The sequence below is a fragment of the Watersipora subatra genome, chromosome 5 (genome assembly GCF_963576615.1).
Source record: "Watersipora subatra chromosome 5, tzWatSuba1.1, whole genome shotgun sequence".
Taxonomy (NCBI): Eukaryota; Metazoa; Bryozoa; class Gymnolaemata; order Cheilostomatida; family Watersiporidae; genus Watersipora; species Watersipora subatra.
Genome location: NC_088712.1, coordinates 4,160,005 through 4,170,887, shown reverse-complemented (window position 1 = coordinate 4,170,887; position 10,883 = coordinate 4,160,005). Strand labels below are relative to the sequence as shown.

Below are 10,883 nucleotides of genomic sequence, written 5' to 3'. Positions count from 1 at the left end.
GGTAGATGTAATGAACAGCTGTCCTGAAGAAAAAAATGTTTTTCATATTTGTCCAAAGACATATTTTACTAATATTTAAGGCATAGTTCATGCCCGCATTGAAATATGTATCATAAATGCAGAATCTAGCGAGTTCGGAATGAGGTATTATTTTTAAAGATTACGTGAAGTACTACGTAGATATGCTAGAATATTCTGGATTGGATAGGCTGGAGTATGTAAATGGTAGCACACAAGGTTTAGAAGAGATTGTTTAGATACTTTAGATATCGAGAGATTGTTTAGATGCTTAGATACAAATTTAGATACCTAAATGAAAAACCAAAATATTTAGAAATGTCACTTGGTTAATACGACCGTGATTGATTGTCTTTCAAAAACTTATTTGGTCAATTCACAAGATAAGATGTTTTATTTTGTCTAGTTTTTGACAAAAGCAGTTCTTCTGGAAATGAAAACTCATAATCCATCTGTTTTTTTTGTGGAAAAAGCTCTAGTAGAGTCAGTGCAGGTATATCTTTGGTAATCAGGTAAACTCAACTCTGGTAGAAACTAAATAAAACACTTTTTTGCCAATAATTAAGAAGTGCAGTGCAGTGACTGACTTATAAATTTTGCCGTATTTTTATAAACTAATTCAAAAAACATTCAACCCTAATGCTCTGTAACTAAACTAATAATTGAACAGTTTTTCTCAAACTTTCGATCGGCTGAAAAGGTACAGAAAATTTAAGTAAGCAGATATTGTTTTGAAAAAAATTAAATAAATCTTAACAAGAAATTTTTCATTTTTTATTTTAGAACTTTTTAATGCTCATAAAATTGCTCAAAGCTTCAAACATAACTCATCAAGAGCCCTTCTCTCAAAGAGCAAGCTAGAGAATCCCAATTTTTCCTACACCAAAATTTGTGCCTGTTCCTTGTTCGGTAGTAAATAGTTGCAACAAAAATTCACTGTAACACTTGCACTAACAATTTTTAACTTTTTTGAACAATAATCTTATACCAATGTCTATAAAACAATATTGTGTTTGTACTAGTTATGTGATTAATTATTAGTTTACTACAAAGGTACATCTGACAAGATATCACTGCGCAATACACCGAGAAGGTCCTAGTAAAAAGTAGAAGTACCAAACAGTTGGTCATGTTATGGTAACTATTCTGTTTGGCAGTCTCATGCTTGGTGAGAGATTACACTGAGCAGTCAGTGTATTCATACTTAATAAAATAAATAGCAAGAGAACAAACTGGTGTGGTGGTTAGCACGCTGTCTAAATACTACAGCAGCTGAGTTGAATTGATGTGTGAAGCATTTGCTTTTTATGTTAAAGTGTCATTTTGATCAAATGGATTTGCATTATCTTACTATAGTAAAGAATAAAAAAGGCCTGGCGAGATGCGGTATCAAAAGTCAGCTCGTAAACTGTGACAGATAATGTATTTGGTTGCCACTTGTGTTTAGCCTGACACACTGTCATTGGTAAGTTTGAGTCAGCTACACAGTTACATACACACATCAGCTACACAGCTACATACAGTTTGAGTCAGCTACACAGCTACATACACACGTCAGCTACACAGCTACATACAGTTTGAGTCAGCTATATAATCAAGCTTTAATCCTAATAGGTATCGCTTAGCGGTAATTTCACCCAGATGTTTAAGAGAATCCATCAATCTTGCTTAGTTCAATCCTTTAGTGAGAAGTTTCAATATCCAACTTTCTGCCATAAACATTTTTCATTCCAATCGGTTTAATAGCTATAGCTGGGCAAATGAACTACACATGTGCACAAGGTCCTTGGGATTTGCATACATATACACAACTGAGTGTCTGCCTTTGCCAGAAATTCAGAGTTATATATACGTATATGAATCTCTTGCTTTGTTGAAAACCCAACTTTGCCGGGCATTCAGTCCTTCCATTCCACAGCAGGAGTCCCGCGGCAACTCACGCAAGTGTCGCTACTTTTCTATATTTTTCAGTTGTTTTAGTTGTTTGAAAAGATCTGATTGCCAATATATTTTAAGAATAAGATTGATAAGGTTTGATTGTAGTTGAAACACTCAGATCATGCCAAAAGTGCTATTTTAATGTCAATCGCTGCAGTGACAGTCAAACTAAAGAGAAGCACTACTGCAACTTGAACACAACTGCCGATATCAACGATAGCAATGATGGCAACCAGTGATTGCAGTTTGGCAAAACTTTTTTTAAATTAATATGATCACAAACAAGGGTTCATACAGTTAATATTGAAATACTTTGACAACCAGATTACTTGAACCAAAAATGACAATAAAAAATTCTGGAAATAACCTGAGGCATCTTTTGTGAAAACTACTAAAATCTTTCTCAAGTTTATCTCTAAATGGTAACGTTTATTTGTCATACTAAGCAAATCTTTCTGCAGGACCCATAGCAGCAGCTTTTATAAAACTCCTTATACTGATATCCATTGTTGTTTAAGTGGCTGTGTGCATCAAGAAAAGAGGCGTCACATCTCTCAGGAACCAGTTTCTAAGAAAGAATGTCTTTGAAAATCTCTGTGACACCTGTTTTGTCTACTTCACAAGAGACTTTTGTCTACGTGAATTAAAGTTATTGTTTTTGTATAGTTGAGATTTGGATCGATTTTCCATGAGTATTAAGGCAGTAAGTTTTATCGTATTGCGCCAAAGCAAATGGCGAGATTAACTTTATGCTCTATGTGAGTCGGTTGAAGATAAAACTGATTGATTAGTTTGTACTGGCATCGGCAACATTTGAGCAAAGTCTTTGAATAAATAACATTTGTAGACATTTAGCTGATTGATGGCATAAGTAAGATGAGAATGCAAGATAACTGCAAAAGACATGTATAAAAATTTATTAGCCATTTTAGCAGCAAAAAGTAGTTTTCCTTCAGTTCAAAAAGGAACTTACAAAGAACTTTTGTAGATTCTATTAAAAAGCATTACCATTTTTTAAGCATTTGCCAGTACTTCTGATGTTCAAGGTGATCTGGCTGTCAAGGTGTTCCAAGATTGAAACAACAGACCTGTATGATATTTGAAACTTTCAGATAAAGTGAAAGTGAAAGCATGTCTATAGTTGAAAAGAGAAAAGAGAACAGCAAAATGGAATTGTGTAACATAGCATCTTGAACTCAATAGTAGATATCAACAGCATATATAGCAGTGATGGTAACTAGTCATGGCATTTCAGCGTGTATTTTCTTCTGAACGTTTTTCTTTAGTTTCAATCTTAAAACATTCAAGTAGTTAACTTGATGAAAACATCAAAAACCATTGCAAATGCTAAATCAAATTCAGAAACTTTTCAATAAATGCCACTAAAACACTGTTTATGTTCAACTTTGATGATTTGTTTGTCTTTAACAATTCTTAATTTCTGTTTTAAGGTAAAGCAAAGTTGGCCAAAGTTTAATGAATATGTTGCATATTTGGTCAGATACAATAATTTACTTTATGATTAGTAAATGACTCTATTGACTAGCCAGTTGTAGTCAACAATAATCTTTAGAAGTGGTCTTCTTTTGGCCAAAAAAAGTAAAACTAAGAAACAGTTATGGCCTAGTGGTAACAAAGTCCAGCGGTTTGAGTCACATAACTGTAAACTGATGTTTAAAGATCAATTCTCGAAATGCTTCATAAATTATTGCAATAGCTAATAAAAATATATTTGCAATTATTACTATCAATTCCAGCAAAACAGTTTAAAATAAGCATAAGTTAAGCTGACAGGTTTATTGCACACTAAATTAAAGAGCAGAAAAGGTTTGTGAATCAGGCTTAGTAAAATGTTTTTACGAGTTTAGTTTTTTCATCTACAAAAGTATTAAAGACTCTCTAAGCTTTTTGCAAAGTTTAGGTAAAATGTTGAAATTTTTCTCAAATACAATATATTACTTCACCACTAATAAATGGACTCTATTCAGTTGCCAGTTGTAGTTACAAAAAACTTTAAATTTGGTCTTATTTGTGGTAAATTGTAAAAAACCTTCGTAAATAAACGAACAATAGCGACGGCCTAGTGTTAAAGTAGCCCAATGGCTTAAAACGCACGATTGTAATCAGAAGTATAGAGAATAGGCCTGAGATTTTCTCATAAATCTTTGCAATGGCCTGTCAAAATATTTTTACAAATATTACTAATGATTATGTTGACACATTTTAAACTAACTATGAGTTAAACTGACAAGCCTTTTGAACAATGATTTACACATCAGTAAGTTATGTCATTTTTGGCGTGGTACAGAGTTTTTACGAGTGTGCTTTTTTTCATCTATAAAAATATTAACGAATCTTGCCGCATCACAGATAAACATGGACATGCTTCTTTTTCTAGTCCCTCAAAGGTTAAGTATTATGTCTGCTTTGGTTACTGCAAGTGGAAAAGTACCGTGTTAATGAAAGAATATGTAAAAATCCACAAACAATGCCTCTCGCTGGATTTACTTGAGTCAAGTGACAAGAAAAACTTTGACACTAAAAAAGGTCTAGTTGTAAGAAGCCATTTACTTTGATGCCTTTTTGTAACAACCAGTGTGTTTCTTTTTAGGTACTGAACTCTATGCTGCTCTTAGAAAGTCAGGCCTTTAAAACATATGGCTAAGAGTGCACTTACCAGTCTTATGTAACAAATACAGACCACTTAATATAAGTTTTTAGTTATTTGAAACAGATAGAAATGCTAGAACAAGTTTTAATAGTTCTGTACCATTAGACTGTTACAGTACACCACATTGACTTATAAAGTATATACAAAGAAGTGCTTGACAAGTGAAGCATTTCCATAAAGCTCAACTTTCACCAAAATGATAATGGATTTATCACCGATTTGCACTATTTTTCAACATTTGTGATTTTTTTTTGAGATGTTTTGAATGCCAATTTTTTACAGACGATAATTAATAAAATTAACCACGGGTAAAACACTCAAATCATGTACAAGCGTGATTTCGATTTTGATAGCTGAAAACCCAATTAACAATTTTACGTTCCCAGAACGTTCCAGGGAGGTTCCGAAAAGTCCCAGAAACGTTACATCGTAACGTTGTCACAAGATTATTTGTAGACACATTTTCAACGTTCCAGCAACGTTGTGGGAAAAACATTGCTGGAACGTAACTCTCAAAACGTTCCATCAATGTTGTGGGAATTACTTTGCTGGAACATATTTCCCATAATGTCCCTACAACGTTGTGGGAAATACGTTGCTGGGACGTATTTCCCACAACGTCCCAGCAACGTTGTGGGAATTACGTTGCTGGAATGTTAGCAAATGATCCTGCATAACATTCCCACAATATTGGGAGAACATTGCGTAATATTCCACGAACATTTCTTACATAATATTGTCTCAAGGCTATTAGCTAACATCCCAGGAAGGTTACGCATAGAACATTGGTGGGACATTGATGCGTAGGGATTTCCATCTTTATTATACAATATTCCTAGCTACTGAGCATCGCTTTCCATGCCGCGGTAATCTCGTTGAGCTAAAACGAAATATAATTATAAGGGCATACAAGTTAATGGGCAATGGCTTCGCTCTACTAACGAAATGATTCACATACGCGTCGGCTTGTCAGACGACACGTAGCGTTAATCAATCCGTAGATAGACTATCACCAACCATCTGACACAACATGTATATGTGGCGACTTGGTCAGTTGCGATGAGTTCACACTGTCGCGTCTTACTTCGACCCGTTTAGCGGATGGACAGAGCTAATGGACCCTAGTCATTTTTGCAATATGTCTAATAAAGTGCGAAAATTAAAATTTGTAGTGACTTTTCATTTCATTTACATAAATCATTCAAATTTATCATTATTTTTTTTCATTATTTTGTTTGTTTTTATATCTGTAATGAAAAATCTATAACATTTTTAATTTATTTCATTTTAAATAATTTTTTGTTATGAAAGGGGGACAACTTCCAAAAAATGAATCATGCGTTTTTGTACCATTCTAGCTAGAACGTTAAAACGAGGAAAAGGTTTGCTAACGTTATTATAACGTTGTTACAAAACATTGTTATCGAATGTCCCAGCAATGTTACAGGATTGCTACTTTGAAATGTCTGGGTATAAGCATTCACATAATATTGTCTTCTAATATATTCGGAACAGTATGGCATTTCACCATTATGGAACATTCAGCAGATGATCTGGTGCAAAATTCCTGCGACATGAGGAGAATGTTACAGAACATTCCACAAGCATGCCTTTCATGATGTTGCCTCAAAGATATTAGCTAACATCCCAGGAACGTTTTCGTGCAGAACATTAGTGGGGTGTAACTGTGTAGACAATTTCTAACATTTTGATGTTTCACAGAATGTTCCTCTAATGAATTGCGTACAATGTTACTATAATGTACCGAGCATAACCGTCGACAATATTCTTTCCTTAAGCTATACAACATTCCACCAACATTACGTCTCCGAAGCAACATAATTTTTCTATAATGTGCCATGCTTAACCTTCACACAACATCTCTTCTCAAGGCTGACGGACATTCAACAAATATTGCACCTTAGATATATACGAAGACTTTTACTAGATTATTCTTAAAATAATCTTTGTGAGCATCTCAATAGTTAGGGCATGGTTCCGAAGCTGTATATTTTGGTACAAACAGTTGCATGATATAATAACAAAAAATAATATGAAACACAATAAAAATATAGCTATAAAATGACTAAACTCTATATATATTGTCATCATCAAAACATGGCAGAAAAATACCACAACCTTTACACCAGAATAAATTATATATCAATGATACACAGAGACAAACAAGCAAAGCTATGATCATATTTGTGAATAATGCTACAGTCCACCAAATGCTTTACCACATTAGACTAAAGTTTTTCCAGCTCGTCCGTCCTTGGATTGTGGTGGCGAAGGCTGTTCTTTCATCCAACAATTCAGATTACAGTACAATCCTTTAAGCCCTGAAATGTGAAGAAGCATTTATATTAGCAGATGAGAACTGCTAAAAAGTACAGAATACAAACAAAGCGAATATGAGTATAAACTAAATATGGCAACAACCTGTTAACAAAGTAATTATGAGCATCGAGGTTGATCTGCCACATCACAGTGTCACTTGCTAGATACATGAAATAGTACCAGCAATACTTTTCTTTTCACTATTTGTGGGCACTCTATAATAAGGTAATATTGTCCACTCATTCAAGTTTTTGGAATCGCGATTCCTCATAATAGGCACAGGTGGATACAAGAGTGCACAACCACCATATTTTCAAAATCATCCTAACCAGCTTTTTATTTAATGGCTTCATAACTGAGCTTCCTATAAGGCTGCAACTTCAATATTATGAAAAATGCACAAGCATATCATATTTAGGGTTGCGCTAATAGTAAGTTTCTTCAGAAGCAACTAATGTCCTAGTCGCATTGTTCTTATGCTGAATTATCATTTTAATAATTTGAAATTTAAAAAAGAGTTGTTGTAGAATAGCAATGCGGTAAATTAATTAGTAAATCTCATGTAGCAAAAAACACGAACTTGGACATATCCATTAAAAGATAATAACAAACTGTAAGCTAACAACTCCGCATTAGTCGAGTTAGTTACTTGGAGGTTAACCTTTCTGATGAGACGCTATATGTGCAAACAGCTATATACGCAGGTAAATGAGAAGCACTGCTAATGCTATTGCAGATTGTTCCAAAGCTCTAAGAAACGCCGTGCAGATATTTAATGAAAAATTAAACGATAAGATTTTGTAAGTTTTAGTTGATCTAGGAGTATGCGAGCAGCCTGCCTTTTCAATTTCCTTTATAAGCTTGTTTGAATTAGCGCGTACACTCTTTTAAAAATACATAGTCAATCGGCTATTGTTGCCTCTTACATATTGTCAAATTCTTCAATCATACCTATCTTATATCACAATCAAATAGCTGAAAATCATGTCATAAAAAGAGAAAAAGAAATTACATCGCACTACTAGCTCTATGTTGACATTTTGGTAAAAGGCAGCACGATTCTCAACCTAACATGCTTATCACAAGTTATACATAATCTAACACAATGCAAACTTTCAAGAGTTGCTTTCTTAATTATGTACACGTGCACACAACTCTTAGATTTCCATATTTTCTCTGCTTAAAATTCTGATGTGCTAGGTAGTTAGTGTTGAAATGTGCTTCCAATCTGCCAAAAAAATCTACGTTTTGTACTACAGCATTTCTAAATTTGAAACTAATTTTTCCAACTTTCAATAACAAAAATCACAGTTAAAGGGAGAGTAACTATAGATCTATCGTAAATTCAAGGGTACAAGTCGAGATCTGAAGTTTGGTTCGAAAATCCTGGTTTTGACATGTACATACCGTGACCTCTTCCATGGCTCAAATCTTTTATTCGCTAATAGTTCAATCGGGATCAGAGGCGGGCAATGCGTAGCTGAAGAAATGGCATTCAAAACACCATCAGTAAGGACGCCTTTTTTGGCGCCGTCGGGAATACTACAATTAACAAAAGCCTGAGAGTAGCATGTTATAGTGAAGATCACAGAGAACAAAAAACAAGCACTTAACCAACGTACTGGTTCACCTCAATACAAGAACAAAACCGCTACCTCGGATAATAGGTATTCAACAGAGTGGCAATGCCGCAAGACAGATTTCTGTCAGAAATCGTGATTCATGTACAAGAAAAAGGTGTGAATGCCCAATAGTGGATGTGTCAAATGGATTACTGAAGTGTGGCCTTGTAGGCAGATACTACAAAAACCAACATCAAATTCAAAACATATCACGTAATTCCAGAAGAGAATCCTAGTGATGACATTTCGAATGGTGAATAATGGGGACCTGGTGTTCCAATCAGCTCACATTGAGTAGGATTACTGGTATTTCACTATTTTATAAATAAATTCCTATATGTGATATCATGTAATTTTGATTTGCAACGGTTTTTTGAAGTTGAATTTTACTAGAAATCGTGCCATGAATTACATTACCGTCATATTTTTGTGCAGACACCGCAGCAATACTATTTAAATTCATGGAAGAAACGAAGTCACTGTTGGGATTCAAACACAAATGCTCTATGGTAACATCTTCCAGCGCAGCGAGCTAGAAGCTTGTAGGTGTAGCATAAATACACACTGGTCAGTGCGCGAGGCGACATTGCAGTAGAAGGACTGGTCTTATGTACTGAATATTATATGGTATGTTTATCGAATTTGATATGGTTGTCACGACGTTAAGGGCTTAGGGCACAAATAAACAAACTTTCCATGTAGCTGAATTAAAGCATATTGATAACATATTAGTAAGCCTACAACATGTATAATAAAAACACAGACATGGAAAATTTGCAATAGTGATGGAAAAATGCAAGAAATATGTCTAGATCTCACCTGTCCCACATTTATTGATACCGATTCAATTGGTTATGGAGAATTTACTGTTGAGCCGAACCGGTGTATGGTTGGCAAATTGACCATAGTAGTGGTGATTGACTAGATGGCGATTAGACGATTAGTTGCAAGGATAATGGCCAGATCTTGTGAGATTCATTCTAAAAAATCGCAAACAAACCACATTAGAGATCTTGCAAACAACAAATCGATAAACTATCTATATGGTAAGAATCTAATGGTTATGGACTTGGACTGAGATTGAACCGATAACCTTGTAGTTGCAAACCCTAAATCTGGCCACTAAAAACTGCTGGTTGGTCACTACTAATATTGCTCAACATTTTCCAACTGAATAACAAGTTTAGTAGCTCAGTGACTAACAAACATGTCTTTACTCATTTGATATATGCGTATAGATCTTCATCTTTATGAAATTTTGGAGACAAAAATAATGGCAAAGAAAGAATTCTTCAAATTAAGTTTAGGAAATGGCGTTCAAACTTGTATCAGAGTTTGTCACATCAGAGTTGTCTTCTCTATTTTATGGCAGTCAAAAACTATTAATGATTCACCATTACTCCGTTTGTACACAACACACAGTCACTTGCAATGAGATTTATTATCAACAATGCCTCTGAAGTAGGTAATGAAATCAAAAGATACATGCTACTACTCAGTAACATGCTTTACACATTTTTCTACGCATATATGGCTTCAAAGCCATTTCAATTCTATTAGCAAAAGCTCACTCAACCAGCAAAAGTGTTTTTATCAGTTATTAAGACATTCGATAACATCGCTGTGATACGTGAAAAAAATCATATTAAAAGTTGTACTTCTCTTAAAGCACAGAGGTACAGTTAAAGAACGAAAGCAATATGTAACCCTTTTAGTGCCATAGGCCTACTCTTTTTGATGAATTCCTGTTTACAGAAGCGTGACATTTTAAAGACAAATTATATCCATTCTATGACTCGCAAATGCTTTTCAAGCTGTTTTCCAACGTCAAACGCATCCAAGAACGATAATCCATTGCAGTTTACCACCATGGAGTGCAATTATTTAGAAACACAGTCTTTAACACTCGGTTTTATTTACGGAGAAAAACTTGAATTTGTACCAATGCAAAAAACTTTACTCACCGGCAATAACGATCGCAAAGAGCGTCAATATCATTTATTACTATATTGTGAATTTTATTGCAAGTATTGCAGATGAGTTAAGCATCGTTAAATCATTAATTAAACTACAACAACTGGAAAAATAAATCAGTATGGCGGATATTTCCTCCTCCTAGTTTTGCCTTGTCCGATATTTTCAGGCATAATACGATGTAAATGCATACCTTCGAAATCTTTCGAAGGAGTACGATGCGGATTTTTAGCTTTCCCACGCATCGAACTTCATAAATTCCTAAAAGTTGTAACTAAATTCTATGTATATGCCCACAAACAATCTCGGTTGATATTTTG

The 10,883-nt window shown here is 34.4% G+C and overlaps 1 long non-coding RNA gene across 2 annotated transcripts; it reads right to left on the bottom strand.

The window, feature by feature from the left end:
- Positions 1-6,618: 6,618 nt before the first annotated feature.
- Positions 6,619-10,694, bottom strand: LOC137396775 (uncharacterized). 2 transcript variants are annotated; one of them, XR_010978608.1, is made up of 4 exons: positions 10,554-10,694; positions 9,409-9,569; positions 8,375-8,509; positions 6,619-6,969 (listed from the first exon to the last, which is right to left on the bottom strand). It is a non-coding gene; the product is annotated as an uncharacterized lncRNA (long non-coding RNA). The 2 variants fall into 2 exon arrangements; XR_010978607.1 differs by lacking the exon at positions 10,554-10,694 and having other exon boundaries at positions 9,409-9,990.
- Between the last annotated feature and the right edge of the window lie 189 nt (positions 10,695-10,883).